This window comes from Lissotriton vulgaris, chromosome 3_2, assembly GCF_964263255.1.
Source record: "Lissotriton vulgaris chromosome 3_2, aLisVul1.2, whole genome shotgun sequence".
Classification (NCBI taxonomy): domain Eukaryota; kingdom Metazoa; phylum Chordata; class Amphibia; order Caudata; family Salamandridae; genus Lissotriton; species Lissotriton vulgaris.
The window spans coordinates 70,322,742-70,347,640 of NC_141690.1; positions in this window are offsets into that span (position 1 = coordinate 70,322,742).

The window sequence follows — 24,899 nt, forward strand, 5'->3', positions numbered from 1 at the left end:
AAGGGCCTCCACCTTTAGCGCTGACAGAGAATTGTTGGAGTTAAAACAGGGGAGACAGGATTTGGTATCTTATCTTACAACCTTTAATAGGTTGGTAGTAGAGACGGCATGGCCATAGGAGAAGAGAATGTCACTGTATTACCAGGGTCTTAGAGAGGGCTTGAAGGATATCATAGCTCAAATAGATCCCCAACCCCTCACATGTACTGATATGATAAACCTTTCCCTAAGGTTAGATGGGAGGCTTATAGAGAGAGGGGGAGAAAGACGTAAGTCAGAGAGGGGCTACTACAGAGCGGAATACTCCCCACGTAAGACTGGTAACCCTACCGAGACAGGCAGTGAACCTATGGAAATAGGAGCTGTTAGAGCACCGTTATCTAGGGCCGAACGAGAGAGTCGTAGGGCCTTCGGCTTATGTATGTACTGTGGGAAGAAAGGACATTATGAGAAAGAATGTCCTACGAAACCTAGTAACTCAGGGAACTGGGCTAGAAACAAGAGAGCGGCTGTGTCATCTATTTCTACCGAATATACACCCCAGGTGGTAAGGGAAGATGTTAACTGGAAGATCTCTTCACTTGCAGCCTCAAATATTCAGGACCATGAATCCCACATAGTGCTTCCCGTGACCCTAGAAAATCAGGATCAGGTACATCAGGTAATGGTAATGGTTGATTGAGGAGCCACAGGAAACTTTGTGGATGGCGGTTTGGTATCTACTTTGGCTCTACGTAGGGTGCTTAGAGATAGTCCTGAGGAATTGTGGGCGGTGGATGGTAAACCGCTAAAATCGGGTCTCATAACTGAAGAGACAAAAAGTTTAGTCTTGTCAGTGCTAGTACGTGGGGGTACACACCGAGAAGAGTTAAGTCTGAACATCATAGAAGCACGAGTTTTATCAAAATGAGGGAAGAGGAATAGCTGTCCTATCAGTTCCCCAGGACTAGGCAAATTTAATCAAAAGTGGATAGGACACTTGTAACCACTTGTACCAAGAGATATATATTGAAAAACCCTCATAAACGTCGTGTTTTTCGAGAAGCGGTATATCTTGTTCTCCGCCCCACACAGACGTTATGGCAACAGTCATAGGGTTTGACAATTAGTATCTTGCCAGCCTCACCCGAGGCAATCTCTGGTTTTCGTGGCAGTATCCAGAGATAAGTTGTGTCACCCTACTGGAAGGTAGAGATAAAATAGTCTCCAAGCGACTAACTTCTACTTATTCATATCGCTGGACAACTAGTTAAAAGGTTTAGTGGGTATGCTCTGAGGATAATTAGGAATCCTTAGCATATTTCATTTAGACAAAAAACGTCAACATGTTTCTGCTCTCTTGGCCCGAGGGTCTAGGAGCATTCGTCAGGACATATAAACAAACAAACAGAGTGTAAAAATACTATCACTATTTGTGACGTAAATGGGTCAACTCAACATAATAGTCTTACCCACTATGGTTCATAAGGGTCACCTGGAAGGATGAAAAAAGGAGGGGGTAACTTGTGGCACATTAACAAATTAATGTTAATAATCGTGGTCAAACATACATTGTGTTATCAAATCTAAGCTCAATTTGAGGAATTGTGAGGAAACATTCAACAAAGGGGACATTATATGGCGAGTTAAAAAGCGGCGATATTTAGAGACTAGCGTACAGGCAACATCTTTATTCTCTGATGTTTAGGCAGTAAGTTAAAAATCATTATACTGCTGGAGAGTAATAATGTAAGAAAAATGTCATTAGTACTGTAATCTAACACAACGATGGAAAACATGTGTATGGACATGCAAATAATTCATACCTCTAGATTAGGTGTACGTGGTATGAACCTAGAAAGAGACGAAGGAAGAATATAGCTGATACAACCCTCTAGTCTTTAAGGAATTGAACGTAGTGCAAGGGTACCTCATGTGAGGTCTTACCTGAAAATAATCTCGAATTTGTTCCCTCAGAGGGTACGGACACTCGTCCCAGGCTATAATGACATCAATATATGATTACAAAAAATCGATGTCTATCAGGGTTTTAAAACGGACTGTGAGACGAACTCACCCGCGTTGGAAGCGTGTTCCGCGTCTTGTGCTGGCTCTGCCCCCTGGACGCCGGGAGCACGCTTCCGATGGAGTTTTCTATGGTTCTGGCCATGGAAATAGAAAGGGGGTTATTTGTTTACAAACGATCGAGCGATGGATTCGACCTAAGAAATACAGATTTCTAGTCACAGTATTACGTTAATACGTAATTAAGTACCAAGGGTGTTGTTTTCGTACAATTATCATGTAACTTTTATTAACTTAAAATTTTTTTGTTAAAAGTGCTGATAATGTGGGTAGACTCACAGAAGCGTGGCTAAGGGCTCATGGTACAGTAAAGATTCAGTTTATCCAAGCAAGGGACTTGGAATTAACGAGCAAAGTGGTGACAAGAAATTTCATCGTTTAGTCCGTATTTGTTAGTTTTGAGACGATCTACCCAAGGCTGTTCCTTTTCATAGAGTACCTTCTCAACATTGGGGGTCAAGTCTGATATTTTTTCTAGAACAGTCCATTTCAGTTCTGCGATACTGTGCTTTTGTTCTGTGAAGTGTGAACAGAGCTTTGTTGTGTTTTTTTGGAGGCGAATGTTGCTTTTATGTTCCCCTATTCGCAGTTTAACCTTTCTGCAGGTCATCCCAATATACTTTTTTTCTCATGGAGAGGTAACCATATAGATCACATGAGATGAATTGCAGTTACTGTGTTGTCTTTGTGTCCATTTGAATGTTGGGGATAATTGCAAAGTTTTAGATATGGTCGTTGATTCACAGGCCAGACATGACCCACAGGGGTAATGTCCTGTCACTGGGGTCATGTGGACATTTCTGATTGGTTTTTCCAGAATGGATTGTCTAGGGCGAGTGTGGACCAAAAGGTCTCGTAAATTTTTTGTTCGTCTGTTGGCAAAGCGTGGTTTTGGCCAATTGAATTTTCCAGTGTTCACAATGTGCCAATTCTTCTGGATTAGTTTGTTCACTTCATATGATGCAGGGCCAAACGTTGTCACACAGGTCACGAGGTCCTCATTTTCCGTTTTGTCATAGGTTGTTAAAAGATTATCTCTAGGTTGATTCATGGCTCTTTTACGGCATTTAGATATGGTTGATGCTTTATATTGCCTTTCTTGTAGTCTAGCACTGAGATCATTCGATTGTATCTGATAATCAGTTTTCTGACTACAATTCCTTTTGAGACGTAGAAACTGACTATATGGTAGATTGTCTCTTAATGGTTGAGGATGGTAACTTTTATAGGACAATAAACTGTTCTTAGCAGTTGGTTTTCTGAAAGTTTTGGTCTCAATTTTCTTTTCTTTTGAGTATATAGTCAGATCTAGAAAATCAATGCTTTCTTTATCAGCTGTATAGAGAAAAGTGAAGCCAAGGGTCACGTGTGTTAAGCCATATCACTATATTCAGGTCTTGATCATTGTGCCAAATCAGGAGAACATCATCAATATAACGTTTCCAGTAGAGTATACTGGAAACGTAAGGGTTAGCTGGTGTCAGGACATTTTTGGTTTCAAAGTTACTCACATAGAGTCCTGCCACCGAGGGGGCAAAAGCACTCCCCATTGAAGTGCCATGGCTCTGTACAAACAATTGACCATCATATTCAAAATAATTTTCAGTAAGTGCCATCCGGCAGCATTCAAGGACAAAGTGTCTCGGTGTCCTAAAATCCCAGTTTTCCATAAAGAGAACATCTTCCAGCATTTTTAGTGTCTCTTTTTGGGGTAGGCTCGTGTATAGGGATTTTACGTCCAGCCCCACTAGGAGCATTGATTTTCTAGATCTGACTTTATACTCAAAAGAAAATAAAATTGAGACCAAAACTTTCAGAAAACCAACTGCTAAGAACAGTTTATTGTCCTATAAAAGTTACCATCCTCAACCATTAAGAGACAATCTACCATATAGTCAGTTTCTACGTCTCAAAAGGAATTGTAGTCAGAAAACTGATTATCAGATACAATCGAATGATCTCAGTGCTAGACTACAAGAAAGGCAATATAAAGCATCATGCATCAACCATATCTAAATGCCGTAAAAGAGCCATGAATCAACCTAGAGATAATCTTTTAACAGCCTATGACAAAACGGAAAATGAGGACCTCGTGACCTGTGTGACAACGTTTGGCCCTGCATCATATGAAGTGAACAAACTAATCCAGAAGAATTGGCACATTGTGAACACTGGAAAATTCAATTGGCCAAAACCACGCTTTGCCAACAGACGAACAAAAAATTTACGAGACCTTTTGGTCCACACTCGCCCTAGACAATCCATTCTGGAAAAACCAATCAGAAATGTCCACATGACCCCAGTGACAGGACATTACCCCTGTGGGTCATGTCTGGCCTGTGAATCAACGACCATATCTAAAACTTTGCAATTATCCCCAACATTCAAATGGACACAAAGACAACACAGCAACTGCAATTCATCTCATGTGATCTATATGGTTACCTGTCCATGAGAAAAAAAGTATATTGGGATGACCTGCAGAAAGGTTAAACTGCGAATAGGGGAACATAAAAGCAACATTCGCCTCCAAAAAAACACAACAAAGCTCTGTTCACACTTCACAGAACAAAAGCACAGTATCGCAGAACTGAAATGGACTGTTCTAGAAAAAATATCAGACTTGACCCCCAATGTTGAGAAGGTACTCTATGAAAAGGAACAGCGTTGGGTAGATCGTCTCAAAACTAACAAATACGGACTAAACGATGAAATTTCTTGACACCACTTTGCTCGTTAATTCCAAGTCCCTTGCTTGGATAAACTGAATCTTTACTGTACCATGAGCCCTTAGCCACGCTTCTGTGAGTCTACCCACATTATCAGCACTTTTAACAAAAAAAATTTAAGTTAATAAAAGTGACATGATAATTGCACGAAAACAACACCCTTGGTACTTAATTACGTATTAACGTAATACTGTGACTAGAAATCTGTATTTCTTAGGTCGAATCCATCGCTCGATCTTTTGTAAACAAATAACCCCCTTTCTATTTCCATGGCCAGAACCATAGAAAACTCCATCGGAAGCGTGCTCCCGGCGTCCAGGGGGCAGAGCCAGCACAAGACGCGGAACACGCTTCCAACGCGGGTGAGTTCGTCTCACAGTCCGTTTTAAAACCCTGATAGACATCGATTTTTTGTAATCATATATTGATGTCATTATAGCCTGGGACGAGTGTCCGTACCCTCTGAGGGAACAAATTCGAGATTATTTTCAGGTAAGACCTCACATGAGGTACCCTTGCACTACGTTCAATTCCTTAAAGACTAGAGGGTTGTATCAGCTATATTCTTCCTTCGTCTCTTTCTAGGTTCATACCACGTACACCTAATCTAGAGGTATGAATTATTTGCATGTCCATACACATGTTTTCCATCGTTGTGTTAGATTACAGTACTAATGACATTTTTCTTACATTATTACTCTCCAGCAGTATAATGATTTTTAACTTACTGCCTAAACATCAGAGAATAAAGATGTTGCCTGTACGCTAGTCTCTAAATATCGCCGCTTTTTAACTCGCCATATAATGTCCCCTTTGTTGAATGTTTCCTCACAATTCCTCAAATTGAGCTTAGATTTGATAACACAATGTATGTTTGACCACGATTATTAACATTAATTTGTTAATGTGCCACAAGTTACCCCCTCCTTTTTTCATCCTTCCGGGTGACCCTTATGAACCATAGTGGGTAAGACTATTATGTTGAGTTGACCCATTTACGTCACAAATAGTGATAGTATTTTTACACTCTGTTTGTTTGTTTATATGTCCTGACGAATGCTCCTAGACCCTCGGGCCAAGAGAGCAGAAACATGTTGACGTTTTTTTCTAAATGAAATATGCTAAGGATTCCTAATTATCCTCAGAGCATACCCACTAAACCTTTTAACTAGTTGTCCAGCGATATGAATAAATAGAAGTTAGTCGCTTGGAGACTATTTTATCTCTACCTTCCAGTGGGGTGACACAACTTATCTCTGGATACTGCCATGAAAACCAGAGATTGCCTCGGGTGAGGCTGGCAAGATTCTAATTGTCAAACCCTATGACTGTTGCCATAACGTCTGTGTGGGGCGGAGAACAAGATATACCGCTTCTCGAAAAACACGACGTTTATGAGGGTTTTTCAATATATATCTCTTGGTACAAGTGGTTACAAGTGTCCTATCCACTTTTGATTAAATTCATCATAGAAGCACCTCAGTACGAAGTAATTTTGGGTATGCCATGGCTGAGCCACCACAATCGGGTATATGACGGTACAACGCGTACCGTCACAACGCATACCTATACAACGCGGCCGTGACAACGCAAGTCGTTACCACGACTTGCGTTAGGGGGGCACGGATTTCGAATAGTTCTAACACCAGTCCCCGTGGACCCTAGGGAAGGTGTTAGGATAGTAAATTAACTATTTTTAGACCTTGAGCGCCCTCCAGCGCAAGTCGTGGTAACGACTTGCGTTGTCACAGCCGCGGTGTAAAGGTACCGCGTTGTGAAAACATCGTTGTAAACGATGTTTACCACCACAATCCCTCTGTACACTGCCGCATTGTCTCCATCATCTGCCATGTCTAGTGCCAATTGTTTGTTTGCTTTGTGATTTTAAGAGTTTATCTATATGAATTGTAAACTAGCTTTATAAGAAAAAAGAAGCATACAAATGAAAAAGGATAAGAAAATGTTATAAAAAGATATAATATTTATACTACTTATGAATAATAAATTGAATAATTGACTTACTATCCGGGTGGTGAGTCTTCATATTGTTGGATGATATTATTCCACATTCTATTGGTGGTCTTTTTATATGGAATTTGTTTTGTATTTTCAGAACTTTCCGTTGGCAATAGACTGTTCTCAAATTAATTCACTGGAGGAAGAAGACCTTACAATTTTTAGACCCCCGATGTAAGGAACATATCACAATAGAACCAGACACACATGTGATAGCTTTGCCGAATTCATACTACATAGCAACTGCAGCCGAAAAGGTGGTGGTCCTACCTCAGTGTTATCAGGAATACCAGAACGTTTTTAGTGAAGCCATGGCGGAACAGCTACCTCCGCATAGAGAATACGATTGTCATATTGATTTGGTGGACGGAGCCATAGTTCCTACCTGTAGGGTGTATGCCTTATCCGTTCCAGAAACAAAACACCTGAAAGATTACTTTGAACACTACATAAACATAGGCTTTATCAGACCGTCCCGCTCACCCTCAGCTTCTTCTTTGTTTTTCATTTCAAAAGCCAATGGTGAACTGAGGGCGTGCGTGGATTATCGTAGGTTAAACAAGATCACTATTCGAAATCGATATCCCTTACCCCTCATTACAGTGTTACTGGACCAGGTTCATAACGCTAAGATATACACGAGACTCGACCTACGAGGGGCTTACCATTTGGTTCGCGTCAGGGCAGGGGACGAGTGGAAGACAGCGTTTAAGACCCATTATGGCTTATATGAATACCTAGTAATACCTTTTTGCCTATGCTACGCCCCTGCCGCATTCCAGTTTTTCTTGAATGACGTGTTTAGAGAGTACATAGATGTCTGTGTAATGGTGTATATAGATGATATCTTGATATACTCTGAAGAGATTGACACACACACAGCTCAGGTCATCCTGGTGCTCCAGAAGTTGAGGGAACATAAGCTGTACTGTAAATTAAGCAAGTGTGAGTTTGGGGTAACAGCTGTTGAGTTCCTGGGGGTAATGCTTCACCCGGATGGTCTGCGTATGTCTGATCGTAAGGTGTTAGCAGTTCAAGAGTGACCCACACCCAAGACTGTAAAAGACGTACAGAGTTTCTTAGGGTTTGCTAATTATTATAGACACATTATCGTGCGTTTTTCACAGTTAGCAGTGCCCTTGATTCGTTTGCTCCGAAAGGGAGCGGTTTTTCTGTGGTCACAAGAAGCTAACAACAGCTTTGAGTATTTGAAAGAGGCATTCACCTCTGCTCCTGTTCTGGCCCACCCTCAACCAGAGTTACCTTTTATCGTTGAGGCCGATGCTTCCGATGAAGCAATTGGGGCCATTCTATCTCAAAGAGAACCAGAGACAGGGCAGCTACACCCGGTGGCCTACGTGTCCAGGAAGCTAAACCCAGCTGAAAAGAACTATACCATTTCCGAAAAAGAGCTTTTAGCAGTAAAGAGGGCTTTCCAGGAATGGAGGCAATACCTTTGGGGGGCTGTATACCCAATCACGGTATATTCAGATCACCGTAATCTTCAGTTCATGAAGACAGCCAGACATCTTACCCAACGTCAGATGATATGGATGTTATTCTTCGCTGAGTATAACTTTGTTATAAACTTCAGACCAGGATGTAAGAACAGGAAGCCTGATGCACTGTCCAGGCAAGAGGAGGGGAACCACTCAATAGCTCCTGTTATGGAATCCATCATCCAACCCTCAAAGGTGGTTTGTGTTTTAAGCGCAGAGAACTTCCTAGAGAAGATAAGGAACGCTAGATCTCTATCTCTCTGGGATTCCTGGGCTACCAAGGACAACACACGAACCATAAAACAGGGGTTGCCTTTTATGAATAATCATTTGTTTTTGCCCTCCGTTGCCTTACAGAAGGAGGCATTCCGGTGGTGTCATGTGTCTCCACTGGCAGGACAACAGGGTGCGCTCAAGACAATACATTTTGTACAAAGACACTTTTGGTGGTTGAATCTGAGAAAGGATGTCATTTTGTGGGTATCTCAATGCAATGTTTTCTGCACGATCCAAAAATGATAGTGGTAAGAGGAGAGGAAAGCTGATAACCATGCCAACCCCTCGAAAACCTGGGCAAACTCTTAGTCTATTCTTAGTCTGTTACCGGTTTGCCACCTGATCAAGGCAAGACCGCCATCCTAGTGGTAATTGACAGTTTAACCAAACTGGGGCACTTCATACCTTCCTCCGGCAGGTCAAACAGCACAACTGCTTCTCTCGGAAGTGAATCGTTTGCATGGAGTACCTGAGATAATAGTGTCTGACAGAGGCCCCCAGTTTATTGCTAGATTCTGGAAGCACTGGTGCTCAGCTTTGCAGATTAAGTCTTCTTTGTCCACCAACTTCCATCCCCAAACGGACGGACAAACGGAGAGGCTGAATCAGACTCTAAAGAAATAACTTCGCTGTTATGCAGCTACCGCACAGGACTCGTGGGTTTCTTTGTTGTGGATGGCAGAATTAGCCTATAATAACACCTGGCATTGTTCTGTGGGGGTGACTCCTTTCTACGCAACCTATGGGATTGATGCTAACGTTCTTCCCGTACATATCCCTGAGAGTGTGTCTGAACAACCCTCGGTGTATGGTAGGATGAAAAAGCTGCACTCTGTTCAGAAGCAACTTACCAAGCATTTAATCAAGGCCAAGGCTGATTACAAGTGGTGGGCTGATGTGCACCGTCGTGCGGGTCCTGACTATCAGGTTGGGGATAAGGTCTGGCTTTCTACTAGGAATATCCGGTTCAAGTTGCGAAGTGTGTTTCATCCTCGTTTCATTGGTCCCTATGTCATCATAAAGAAAATAAACCATGTGGCTTTCAAATTGAAGTTGCCTGCTAGTCTTCGGATCCACCCTGCTTTTCATAGTAGTCTCCTAAAACCTGCCTTGTCTTGTGTGCGGAGAGTCACCCCTCCGGTCCTTGTTGATGGCGGAGAGGAGTACGAAGTAAGGTGCATACGTGACTCTAAGTGGAGGCGTGGTGTTTTGTGGTACCTGGTAGCCTGGAAAGGATATTCGGCTGAGGATGACTCGTGGGAGCCGTGCGGCAATGTCCATGCTCCTGCTGCTGTGCGTCGCTTCCATGCGAGGTTCCCGGCCAAGCCTGGACCTAGGAGGTGCTGAGAAGGGGGGCCTACTGTCAGGATTCGTGTTTCATTGGCGCCTACCTAACGCCTAAAGACTACAACTCCCATGTATCCTCTTGTAGTGGGAGGTACTAATTGACTTCACGCGCTACAGCGAATACACGTTATTCTGTTTCTTTCCTGTTTCCCAGTGCTGGCTTCTCGGTGAGCTGGTCTCTCGTTTCTCTGAAACTCCCGGGGCTGATCAAACAATCCTGTATCTTGTGCAGAATATACTCCGAGGTTGGTGAGTGTACCTGCGCGGCTGCGCCCTCTTCATTAAACGGAACGCTGCATGTCGGCTGACCACGCGTTACCGTTTAGAACCCAGTTTACCTGCCGCATTCCGTATTCAGTGTGTCTTCCTGCGCGGCTGCGCTTGTGGTTTAATACGGAATGCTGTGTGTCGGCGGACCACGCGTTACCGTTTAGAACACCTTTGGCCTTGTGGATAAGTTGCGGAGCATTGTGGTGAGAGCTACATGCTGCCGTGACATTGTATTCTTTATTACATTAATAGCGGAACGCTGTGTGTACAGTTGCCACGCGTTGCCATTCATGGAAGTTTTCTTTCTACGAGCTTAGCGGAGCAATGTGTGTTTGGCGACCACTTGCTGCCGTGTTTTATTGGATATTCATTTTATTGTTTGTACAGCAGAGGACTTTGGTGGCCACTACGTTCTACCGTGTGTAAGCAGGATTACATGTATTGGAATTCCAAGTACTTTGGACTTGCAGGAATATGATGATACAATATTCCAGGAACCAAATCTTTGAAGCAGGATGTTTATAGAGATGATCTGTGCTCTTGCCAATCTCTATTATTCTATGGAATGCTAAAAAGCCTCAACCATTATTGAAAACTGAGTTTTCTTATTTCAGGAGTTGAGAACTGGGCTTGTGTATTTTTTGCTATAAATTCCTGAACTGCTGTCTGAGTGCTGGTTCTACTGTTGGAGGTGTGTTTATGATCCTTCAGACATACTTCTTCATAGCGAGAATATATGAGAGTAGTTGTTTCTTTCTATGCATTGCATAACAGTGTCTTTTTTGTTTATGTCATTTCAGAGCCTTTTGTCCCAGTAGTTCCTTCCCCTTCCCTTTTATCCCTCACCTAATGGTTCGAACTCCCTGTATTCTAAGGTCAGGGAGTTGGTAACATTTGGAGGTGGACCTCTATGAGCAACAACTGAATCCCGTGGAGCGTATTCCTGACAAGTGGAGGGTTAGAAATTACTATTCCCACTCTAATGAGTACAGCAGTAGGGAAAATGTTGGATAGCGGAGAAATATAAATAATATTAAAAACATTTAAGAAATATATATTAAATATATAACAAGAAAACATATTGTAATATTAATTGCATATAACAAATACCTACAAATACTATATACAATTAAATAATTAATACATTTATAAAAAATCATTCTTTTAAACTAGAAAATACAAACAAAAACAATAATTAATACTTAAATGTATTAATTTTATTTTCTATCCTATAACACAACACCAATAACAACACGCTTCAACATATTAAATTTAATTTACTTCCATAATGAACATAATTGATAATTGATTCAAAAAATATTATTAAAAAGAAAACTAATAAACATGAATTAACCACACGCACTAAAACACTATCTTGTCCACAACACACACCTAAATTAAGCTACAAGTAAAAACAGCACACAAAAAATAAGCAAATAGCCAAAATAAATATCAAATAATTAACATTAATTAATAACTATGTATTCATTAATTAAACACAAATTACTTTCCATCCATTACCTCTATAAACACCACAACACACACCTAAAATTAATTACACAATGGTTATATTATATTTTTCATTAATTTAATTAATATCAATTAACCAATAATTATTTTAAAAAACTGCTTAACAGCCTTTACCCCTATAAAGCCCAAAATACACACCTAAAATTATTTACACAGCTAAGATAACTAATTGCCAATTAATTAATTAATTAATTAACAACCACCTATTAATTTATCAATTAAATATAAATTACTTCCCACCCTTTACACCTATAAACACATAAATACACACCTAAAATTTATTACACAATTACAATAATTAATTACAAATTAAATAATTATTTTTATAACTACTAAAATGTAACACATATATTAAAAATAAAAAGAATTCTTATACAAAAAAATACTTTGAAATTGTTTAAATCAATATTACTTACCGTAAGTCGATATTCTTGACCACAATAATCTTGTCACAATTTGCTCCCTGTGCTCTCGTGCCCACCACCACATAATGGGACTTTCCAGTTTTCTAATAAGCTTCTAGACCCTCCCTTGCATGCATATCCTGACTTCCAGCCATTTGGACACTTATTGGGAAGTGACATCCATTCCCAATGCATGGCGGGTTTTGTGAAAGCCAGCCTGCTTGTACTTGAAGCCATGATTCAGAAAAGGGGGTGGTGATGAACAGAGTGTCTGAATTAAGCAGACCACTCTTACCCAGTCCAAAGATCAGGGCTTGATCCATCACCGTTATTTATCTCACTGCACCATCCCAGTTTAGAACCTGGCTATATGCAAATCAGTCTGTCCCTGGCCCAGTGCATCATGGGAACAGGGCAGACTAAACTACCAAGCCAATTCTTCACCAGAAAGGAGACAAGCTACCGGGGACCGGTTTCTGGCATTTCAGCCGTCTTCGGCCCGGCTTGCTTGAATCCTGATGGTGCAGTGAGAAAGGGACTCATGTCTGAGTATACCCTGCCACACCTATAGTGGCCAAAAACGATTCAGAAAAGGGGCTGGTGATGAACAGAGTGTCTGAATTAAGCAGACCACTCTTACCCAGTCCAAAGATCAGGGCTTGATCCATCACCGTTATTTATCTCACTGCACCATCCCAGTTTAGAACCTGGCTATATGCAAATCAGTCTGTCCCTGGCCCAGTGCATCATGGGAACAGGGCAGACTAAACTACCAAGCCAAGTCTTCACCAGAAAGGAGACAAGCTACCGGGGACCGGTTTCTGGCCTTTCAGCCATCTTCGGCCCGGCTTGCTTGAATCCTGATGGTGCAGTGAGAAAGGGACTCATGTCTGAGTATACCCTGCCACACCTATAGTGGCCAAAAACGATTCAGAAAAGGGGGTGGTGATGAACAGAGTGTCTGAATTAAGCAGACCACTCTTACCCAGTCCAAAGATCAGGGCTTGATCCATCACCGTTATTTATCTCACTGCACCATCCCAGTTTAGAACCTGGCTATATGCAAATCAGTCTGTCCCTGGCCCAGTGCATCATGGGAACAGGGCAGACTAAACTACCAAGCCAATTCTTCACCAGAAAGGAGACAAGCTACCGGGGACCGGTTTCTGGCATTTCAGCCGTCTTCGGCCCGGCTTGCTTGAATCCTGATGGTGCAGTGAGAAAGGGACTCATGTCACTGTGCTTGTCACTTAAGCCTACACGTGTTTCATCACAGCATGTGGCTGTGACTCTTCAGGGCTATAAAAGATATAATAAAATCAAAATGATATCACAAACATACGGAGGGTACATGTAACGAGAAAGGACACCAGTGAGGTGGAAACCAACAAGAAGGGGCGGGAGTAAAACAATAGGTGACTTTTTGTACTGAAAATAAAATAAAACCGTTATTTCATTTGTATTCATGAATCTAAACTTGTGCGATAGAGTAATGTGTCGTGACATACGGCGCATATGAGGTTAAAATAAGCCTCCAGTGAGTTCATCTCTTTAAATAAACACATAAGTGATGAACTCACTGGAGGCTTAAAAAGTCACCTATTGTTTTACTCCCGCCCCTTCTTGTTGGTTTCCACCTCACTGGTGTCCTTTCTCGTTACACGTACCCTCCGTATGTTTGTGATATCATTTTGATTTTATTATATCTTTTATAGCCCTGAAGAGTCACAGCCACATGCTGTGATGAAACACGTGTAGGCTTAAGTGACAAGCACAGTGATTCCCAAGGGGTGAACACTGTTGATGAATAAATACTTTTGAAAAAGAAAATTACGTTTGGTTTGATCTATCCCGAAGGAATGAATGGTTGAAACATAAGAATATCAATTAAATACGTATAGTGTGCTCTGGATCCTTGCCCAATCATAATAAGAAGGAGGTTTGTGTACCTCTTCTCTTCACAGAGGTTAAGGTTTTCCTCTGTCCAAGTAGCACCTACCCTGATACTACGACAACCTAATACTTTACCGTGAGAAGTTGAGCGCCAAAATTTCTGAACACTCAAAAAACCTACTCATAGACCTTTAAAACTCTTGTTTCCTGAGTTCCTGAACTATGGCTATTCTTTGTTCCCATTCCTGGGCTTCAGCTGTTTCTTGTTTCTGATTAACACTGCTTGCAGTGCTCTTTTGACTCCTTTACTCCTGAGCTGTAGCTATGTCCTGTTTCCTGAACTAGCATTGCCTGCAGTGCTACATTAGCTCCTGAAGCTTTAGTAATTTCCCTGTTCCTGAACTAGCACTGCCTGCAGTGCTACCTTGACTCCTGAAGCTTTGGTAGTTCCCTGTTCCTAAACCGGCACTGTCTGCAGTGCTGCCTTGACTCCTGAGCCTTAGCTCACTTCTTGTTCCTGCCCCAGCACTGCCTTCTATGCTACTTTGTTTTCTTGATTCCTTAACCTGCACTATTCTAGTATACCCTTGTAGCCTCCCCTTCTGTATATCCCTGTCCAGTCCCTGCCTTTCGTCCCATTTCCTTGGTTCCAGTTCTAGTTTGCTGTCTTTCTATTCTGCTGTCTTAATTCTGTTACCTTGTATGTTTGTTACCTGCTTTCTGCCACTAGTGCCCTGTGATTTCCTTCCTTTCCTGTTAAGCACTCCTCCTTGCTAGCTCCTTGTCTATTGTGCTTGTGTTTAGTTCTACCCCCTTGCTGTCACTGCCTTGCGTGTTCCTTTTGGATCACCAGGATCCTTGGGCACAGCTGACTACCTAGGTGGTGTTTCTTGTTCACTGTGAGTATTATCTTTGAGTTACATTTATAACATCACCATAGGTATATGCTCCCCAGACCCTGCCTTTGCATGCATATCCTATATGTGGGTATTTGCAGTCAGTATCTGTAACAGTAATAGTGGGTAAGAAACTTACTGAGCTTCAGTCTTACCATGTGGAGCTCCTGAGTGCTTTACCCTACACCCCCTTCATTGTTAATGTTGTGTCATATATATGTCATGCACATTTGTCCTGGGTGTAGTTATTCTGAATGTTAAATTGCCTTGTGAGTGCCCTTCCTTTCTGAGTCTTACCCATCTTGTTCACTTGTACAGGCTTCCCCTTTGGAGCCCTTTTCCTCTTCTGTACTCCTCTCTATGTTCGTTTTATACCCAGTTCCCAGTCCTTGCCCAAGTCCCTGATTGTGTTCCCCACATAGTCCCGGACAGTCCCTGACAATTCTTGCTGTCGATATTTCTGAACCACAATATTTCTTCTCTAGATATTTGTGCAACTCAATATTTTAAACTTGATATTCTGTCTGCACACCGAAATCAAATATTTGTAAGAACAGTTATGTAGAAAGAACATTTAGACACTATAAAAGACAGACAAATTCATATAATCTGGTTATTGTATTAGAGATCCAAAATCAAAGCATAAAAGTAAAGTTTTAAGAAGCTCTGTCATGAGCCTAACAGTGCGTAGTATAAAACCACACATTTAGTCAAAGGAAATCTAGTTCTAAATAGAATAGTCCACAAGAGGATGGTTTAGAGTTAGAATTTCCTACCATCAACAAAGGCAGGATGATGGTTCACAAGAGTTCTCCTAGCATGGGCAGAGGGAGCAAGTTAGAATACACTAAGGAAAAAGGGCCATAGGCATGGGCAAGGAGAGTGGAACATTAATCAGGAATGTTCAGGTCCGGTCTCACCAGATAGCTCCAAATCGTCCAGCAGGCATGTTCATCATCAATGTAAAGAGGCAAGGGGCATGTAAAGACAGTCTGACAGGCAGGCTGGAGGCAAGGAATTGAAAGGGTCCTCCTTTCTCCTGGGAAAATGATTTTTTATACTCCACATCATCCATTTGTAACCTTTGTTGTCACCATACGATGGTCTGACCATCATGTGACCATTCTTCCCGTACAAAATTGATACTCTAACATATTTTCCCATGTTGCTCATAAGAAACGACTGTTCATTCTGTTATCACAGGTTAGTTGACAAAGAGCCTTTTTACTTTGATTCTCTTCATGGATTTAGTCGAACCGTTATGTTCCCACCTATACATACACAAACAAGTACTAAAAGGTGTCTTGTTGATTAAATAATGTTGAATCAACACAACAGATAAAGCAATATTTGAGGAAACAGCAAAAGTTCATTACACCAGGCCATGAAATAATGCAGCCTAAGGAAAAAGGCAATTCAATGCATTTTAAAGTTAGCATTTTTTATGTTGTAAAATAAACTCATAATTGAGTTCAAGCATAATGAAATAAATCAAACATATCCTATATGAAGATACTTGTAAGGTTGTCAGTGATTAGTATACAGAAATGTTCAACTTTAACTATGGCCTTCTACCAAAATTTCAAAAAGTATCTACTTGCAAACTATTCCTAAATCTCATTAAAATAAAATCATTTCTAAAAATAAAAGATGTTAATAATGTTAAGCACTTATACTGAAAGTTTCAGTCATATAGCATATTGCATACATAAATTGTACCACTGTCTATATTGCTATTGTGCTTTACAATGAAGTCAATACAAATGCTAAGAATCATCTTTAAATTTTCATAATTACTTTGTTAAAATATAAAGTAATCAGTCAATAAAACATGTTAAATTCATTATTTGATTAATCTTGCTAGTTCTACATATCCAAGCACACTTTTACTGTGCTAGTACTTCAACTTGTCTAAGTGTGAGTGTTGTTTTTACAGACGTGTGCGAAGTGCACATTAGTGTTTTAGGGGTCTATTACAATGGCGGGCGGTTGCATCGGGAAACAGGACCGCCCACTATGTGTGCAGCGGTCCCCCATATACAATTAGGATGCGACCGCCACACTGGCGGGCGCATCCCGCATTATTTACATTGCGGCGGGCGTGCTGTCAAAGCACGCGCCGCAATGCAAAAAAGGCATTTGTGCATTTACATGCACAACGCGGCAGGCAGCGTGCAGTGCCTGCCACGTTGTGCATGCAAATGCAGGGGGGTACTATAGGTACCCCCCATGTGCACCCCCAAACCACCATACGGACGGTGGCGATCCGCCCGCCATTATAATAGACCCCAAAGTGTCATAATCAGTTTTTGTGTCATGTAAAGATTATAAGCTTTTACGATGTCTCAGTTCATATAGCTTCTGAATAATCTGCGCTATACTCTCCCCTGGCTCCAGAAGCGATGGCTGTCTATCAGAGCAGATTGCCTTCTGAGAATAGCGAGTTGAAATATCTCATTTAAGTGTGTGGAAAAAAACTGATTGTTTTGCTTATGGCAGTCCTTGATTTGCGAGAAAGCACTGCAACACTGATACTACTCAGGTGCCCAGAAACTCCAGGACCAAATAAAGAAGGCCTCTGACATAAAAAGGCAGGCTGTTAGGACTGAATACTCCGGCTACACTACTCGATGACAGGATTCAGTTGGCTTGGAGGACGACCTGGATACCATCTCCGCTTCACCATTCATTAGGTGATTTTCCTCTCAACAATGAGCCCTGACCTTCCAAATGGTCTGCCTGTTGCAGACAACCCTAACATAAGGCTAGCCAACACCTAAAGGCCTCCCTCTTTCCACAAGTCATCCTACAACTTATTCAACTCTGTCCTTCTCCCACCCTACACTGTTATGCAGATATATATATCCCTAATTCACAGCATGTATCACACACCCTTCAAATACTAAATTTGTACATATTATTCACCTTTCACTTTTCCTTCTGCTCCAACAGTCACTAATATAGGTCATTTGTTTACTACAGTTAGGGAAGGAATATTTTCTAATGTGGGTTTCCAAACATATTCCTATAACACACACAGGTATGTCACTATGCAAATAATGGAACTAGAAAACAATATGTAATTTGTACACCTTTGTCTGTTAGACCATAACAATGTTTATTCTATTCATATTTTACTCAACTATAACTTATAATGTTGTGTTTTAACACAAATAGGCTCACCGAGTTCTTGTTTATTTTCACTTTTAGGGTCCTGTTATGTTGTTACAGCCACCATTTGCCACCATTTCTACTTCTGCTCCTAACACTGTATCGAAACCAGGACTGACAAAGGAGGTTAGGTGTTGTTCGGTGAGGAAAATTCCTCTCAGATTTAAATGTGCTTATTTTTAACTTCACAATAATTAACCATTACAGGAGGATGTCGCTTTACCAAAAGCCTCATTTACAATGAATATGCATAAGGAAGCGCCACAAGTCTTTTTCCTGCGCTACCCTACGCCAAATGACAAGGGCAGGAATGCACCGTATTTACAAGATCTGGTTAATTTCTTTAGTTTCATGCAGTGCCTGTGCACAATTTGGTGTCTAGCGCCAACACAGGCACTGTTGCACCATGGTACAAAGGTGTGTCCATTGTTGGCAGGATTGTTTTTGTGCATAATAGGGCACCTTCTTGCACAAAAGCCGACCATGGAGGCATTGTCCTCTTTCTATGAGTGCTGCAGAATTCAGCACACATAGAAAGAGGGAAAAACTAGGAGAAATAAAGATATTTCGCCTTGTTATGCCTCCCCTGGGGAGGCGTGCAGTTTTAATACATTCCTATGTTGACAGATCCTTGTAAATTTGGGAATGAGTCAAACCCCATAGGTGTTGCATGGAAAAGCCCACCGCAACGCCCATAGAACGCCCCTTTGATGCAGTGTAAGGCAACTCAGTGACTTGAGCTGCGTTGCCTTACACCATATTTACGTGGACATGATAAGCCATGCAAAGGGGCTGTGCATTGCATCGTAGATCTGGGTCTGCAATCTACGACGCCGGAGTGTCATAAACAGTAACACACCAGCAGCACAATGGTCTTGTAAATAAGCCACACATTGTTTAAAACTCTTCAGAGTGGTTAGGCTTTACTGTCTCGAATTTCTCAATAGGTTACTGCCTCCTTTAATCTGTAAAATCTCTTTAACTATTTCTAAAATCTAGGCAGATGTGTCACTTTGTTAACCCCTGCGTTACATTATACCTGCGTCAGGTATAATGTATGCAGTGTGGGCGTTTCCCCATAAAAAAGGCGAGTAGTAGTGGCGCAGTGAAATCTACGAGTTCACTGCGTCAAATACTTGATGCAGGCCATTTTACATGCTTTACATGGGACTCTTCCATTTGTAATGACAGATTGCTGGAGTTGCGTCTGTTTTTCGACACACTCCAGCAATGCGTCATTACTGCGCAACCAGAGACGTCAGGATTCCTGACGTAACTGGACAATCCCTGTGACATGGAGAGCTGTACTGTAAATACAGCCCAGCCAAGGTGTCATAAGGAGGATGCAATTAAAAGTGTCACATCGCGATTTTCAACCAGCGATGTGACACTTATCCTGAATGAGGTCTTCAGAATTAACTTCTCCCTCAATGTACTGAACAGACTCCACATGCAATGGATAAACACTCAAAACTGAGTGTGTGATGTTGCGCACAGCTATCTTTTATACATAGAGCCATGCCCAAGATGGCCGCCTTCAGATAATTCTAGATGTCACTGTCCAGACGGCATGCAGGCACATGAATATGGAATTTCTCCATTTAGAAATTAGATGTTTTAGTGAGGTGGCTGAAAAAGCAGGTAGAAAAAGGCAAGCTACATTCGATTATTTTGGTAATCTCTGTGAGCAGCATTACATCTTTTCCTTTTCAGTAATCTTGAAATTCATGACATGTTGCTGGTCTTGACATTCATGACACAAGCATATCTCTATCTATGTTTACTACTATCAAACATCCATCTATCCACCCATGTTTCCATTTTATTTAGTTATTGTCTGTGAAGTCCGGTCTTAATCTTGACATTCATGGCATGTTGCTGGTCTTGACATTCATGACACAAGCATATCTCTATCTATGTTTACTACTATTAAACATTCACCTATCCACCCGTGTTTCCATTTTATTTAGTTATTGACTGTGAAATCCGGTCTTACTTTTCTTAATACTATGAAATAATATTGTGATTTATTTATTTTGAGAGTTTTATATAGCGCTGGCTAGACCCGGAGATATCAGAGAGCTTTACATCAGGTTCCACAGAAATTACAAAATTACATCAGTTACACGTTACATCAGTTACTAGAGAGTAGAAGACAAAATAAATGGAGTGTACTGTAGGTTTCCTCGATTCAGTACTCACTCTACATTCGCTCAAAAAACTCATACAATTAGGATTCACTACTTAAAATAACAGGAGGAGAAACTTTTAAATACTACTTGTGCAGAAGCATTTATTGATTTATTTTCCAGTTTCGTATAGTGTACCCTTGACCCGAAGGTATCATAGTGCTTTACAGAGTTTGAACAGTACCACCAGAAAAGAGAAGACAGAGAAAAAATATGATGCAATATACTACAGGTGGTATAGTAGGAGTACAAAATAGTTCATAGGTAGCCATTGTTGTTTCATACTGGGGTAAGAGGGTTAAATGCACACTTCTTTACAGAGGTTGTGATGTTCAGACTCTTTGGGAGTTGTGGGGAGACATGTATCCAAAGACATTGATGTGTTAGGAAGTGGGGTTTAGGTATTTGTTGTGAAGTAGTTTGAGAGTTTTCCTGAAGTGTAGGAAAGATTGAGAGGACAGAAGATAAAGTGGCAGGGCATTCCGAATTCTAGGTGCATTCCCAGAAAACAAACAGGTGAGTGATTTTTCTTTCTTGAATTTGGGTGGAATCAGGATTATGGTGTTAGAGCTTTACAAAGGTCTCATTTGGGCAGTTTTTGATAGTTTGCTTGCGAGCTAGATATATGTTTCAGTGTAGAGAGCTTTATGGGATACACAGGCTGTCGTGCATATACTTCTTGCTTCAACTGGTAGCCAGTTGAGTTTTTTGAGAGTGTAAGTGATGTAGTCAAAGTGGCTCTCCGCAGACAGGAGCTTAGCCGTTGCATTGAGTGTGGCTTTCATAAGTATAAAGTAGGTTTTTGGGGAACTACTGGTCGCTGCATTACCGTAGTCTAGATCGGAGTTTCCGCGAGAAAAATAAATTTTTTGTTCAGGCATTGGTGTGGTCTTTCATGGAGTTAGAGAGAGAAATCCTTCAGTTTAGTGCAGTTAGGTTGTCGAGCCAGCTGTGAATGGTAAGTGACTTCCCTTTAAGTTGGATGAGGAGGAGTACAGTTTTGTTGGAGTTAAGTTTTAGGTGGTTGTTAATCAGCCAGGATTGTACCATGCAGATGATGCGATTTAGGTGATGATTGTGTTTGGATGACGAGATTTTAACATAGAGTTGGGTGGCATCTGCATAGATGTGGTAGGCAATTGTGGCTTGATTGAGGATCATTGCACGGGGCTCCAGATAGAGGCTGAACAGGGCAGGGGATAAGACATCCTTGGGGGACTCGTTGTGGGCTGACAATGCTGGTGAGGTAGAGTTATTTTGTTTGATTACTTGGGTTCGTTGGTTCAGGTACGAGGCAAACTACTGAAGAACAGTACCATTGATGCCATCAAATTGAGAATGTGCATTGAGGAGAATTTTGTGATTGACAATATAATATCAAAGGCCACTGAGAGGTCCAGGAAGATTAGGATGCATGCCTGTCCATTGACTAGAGATCTGTGTAGGTTATATGTGATGTTCAGGATTGTGTTCTCCATACTACAGCCTTTCTTGAACCCAGATTGAAAGATGTCAGGCAGGTAGAATTTTTCAACGTGGTTGTTGAGCTGTGAGAGCGCACATTTTTCGATGGTTTTGGCAAGGAGAGGGAAGATATTTATTGGTCTGTTATTGTTAGGTTTGTTCGGGTCGGTGTTCGTTTTTTGATGAGGGGGTGTAGAGTCTTCTAGGTAGACCTGCAACATTAAGCATTTTGGTGTCCACGATAGATATGGTACTTTAAGACTACTTCAGTCTACTGGTCTTTGACTGGTATCCCAAATCCCCACTCTTTCTCCCCCACCCAACAGTTTCAATGGCACAAAATATGAATTAGACCATCAGTCTTGCTATATACCAAGCTACTGTTCAACAGAAATTGAATATTATACTGAAACAACATGATATGAATTCTTTCTGTGGGTGACATGATTAGGTATATCAAACAATGTAAAATGAGGAAAGAGGATTGCTCCAGGGGTCTAGACAGGGCCTCTATCAATACTAACATAAAAAGGTCATATTGTTTACTGGTGCAGGTCTAGCAGGTTTTTGCCACAGGACATAACAGATGTTAGAATTATCAACAATGGCTTGTTTGGATGCAGAAGGATGAAAGATTGAGTTGCGGCTGGTGGGATTTGAACTAGAGAACTACGAGGCTCTAGAGGGATTCTCAGACATGAGAAGAGATTATCTTCAAACGTTGTAGGTCTCTGACCCTGAATTTCAAAGCCAAGCTAATCAAGAAAAGGTTATAGAACCGCCAGAAGGACTGGTTCATTGTAAGGGGGTATGTCAATACAAAACACCTCACTCACGTTCTCTACAAACTTAACAAGAAATCACGAGCAAACCCCAAATTTCAGAAAAGTAACTGTGGTTGCTCATTTTCTTGAGAAGAGGTAACTAACCAATTAAACTAGTCTAGATTGTTCAACATGAGACAGGATTGGACTGTTTTCTAAATGTTTGCCTGCTTCTGCATGGCACAGGCAAGGAGAGAACAGCTGAAGACAGCCTATGTGTAGAGATATTGTTTGTAAATTGGGAGATGGTTCAAGTATGTTCGGTAAATTATATCTATTCTGGTTAATATACAAAAATGATAAGGAAGTGCTAAAGAAAAATGTATCATGGCTAACCTTGCCACTCATACAAAAGAGACAGCCTGGATGGAGAACAGTAAAATGCAAAAGCATAAGATGGCGTACTAACAATTTCACTGATTAAGAACCTCCTAGAGGAGTTAGCTCCAGGGTTACCTCCTCCTAATTAGAGTGATACGTACCTTGCTCAATAGAGAAATAAATTACATTAATAAGTATTGAGACTTCTAGTCTAAGGAGTAAATAACGAGCCCGTAAGGCATCTTTAGTTTAGTACACACAGCATTATCAGGAAAGTCAGTCTCAATCAGTGTGTTACAATGAGAATGATCTACAGCAGGCAAGGTACAGCACAGGAGTACCACTAATTTTCTGAAGCTTACTGTGCTGTTTATCCAGGGTCTTTCATCCAAGTGGATGACTGTTACCTCCCTCAAATACTGCCAATTTGCTCCTCTGACAGTGATGGTGCTGCTCAGCTACTGTCTGCAGCCACAGCTTCTACAATGTACAAACTTCTGCGGCTACACAGTTCAGACTGTCATCTAATGCAGATAGGGAAATTGCTCTATCTCTGGCCACTGATGTGGATTGAAGTCTGACTGTTGTTTCTGAATCTTTCATCTGTGTTTTTGCTATAGATCATGTGACAATTTTCTATTCTGGGACCCATTAATTGAAAGACTACCCGTTAAAAGCAGGTACTAAGATAACACAACAATATAATTGTATTTCTTTCCTCAGCCTTCCCCCACCATAAGCATATCACTTATTACTGTGTCTATAAATAGAGTGGCTTCAGTTGGCATGAATGCCTACAAAATCTATATTGCAATCTGAACCTCGTCTTTTATACTATCTTGAAATAATATATCATATATGAGATATTCATGCTCTCAAACAGACAGCATTGCATAATTGCATTTCAGAACACATCATTCGAATTTGTATTAACAGACAATAAAGATAGGGTGCTTTGCAATTTTACAATAATTCTTAGTATACTTTCTAAAAGATTGGTTTGATGAGTACCTATAAATAATATTTGTATTATCCCTTAGGCTACAATATAGTCATACTTCCGTTTCAATTAATTGTAGAAAAAAAAGTTGAATGTCATAGTAATATTTCCTTTAGCACAATTTATAACAAGCAAGAGAGGAACTTGTGGGTTTGTTTTACAGTGCATTCAACACATCTCTACCATGAGAATGTATGATTTTTTAGGTCTCGACTGTAGGACAGTGCATGCGCTGTCTCGAATGTATGAATTTTTAGGTCTCGACTGTAGGACAGTGCATGCTCAGTCGCGAATGTATGAATTTTTAGGTCTCGACTGTAGGGCAGTGCATGCGCTGTCTCGAAAGAGAAATGCTGAATCTACTTTGTGGGCTTTAGCTGCCGCATATGCTGACTCAGTCGTCACTCCATTTTTCGTTCTCCCCATTTGTCTATGCCATGCATGAGTCAAGCCTCTTCCAGGCTTTAGCCCTTCCATAGAGCAGCACCCAACTTCTGCTATACATACACAGCAGCCATTTTAGGGCATTGATTATGCACTACTTTTTCTTTAAAAGTGCTTTTCACGAGTGTCGGTTTCGGCTGAGCTGGGGACCGCCCGGCTCACGAGCGTTTTTTTAAATTATTATCCCGTCTCTCTTTACATATGCTCCATCCATTATTGGATGTGCATGGGAAAGGGCGAGGGCAATGGGTCACGGCGGTAGTGTGGTTTTGCTGTGGCTGCAGCCTGATCTGCCTCTAACAGAGTGTCTGATACACCCATCTCTCCCTTGTAGAGAGGAGCGCTCAGTGCTGCAGTGCCATGGTGGCTGTCTGTGCTACAAAGCTACTACATTCTCAGTGTTTTCCACAGCCCATATCGATCACTGTGTTTACAACCACCCCTGTCCACGGCCCAGCATTTACTTTTGAAACGTGTGGTCTCACATATGTGAAAGCGCTCCCTTGGCATACTCTTTATTTCTTTGGTTTGAGGTTCCGTGACGATTTGAACCCGTGTTTTC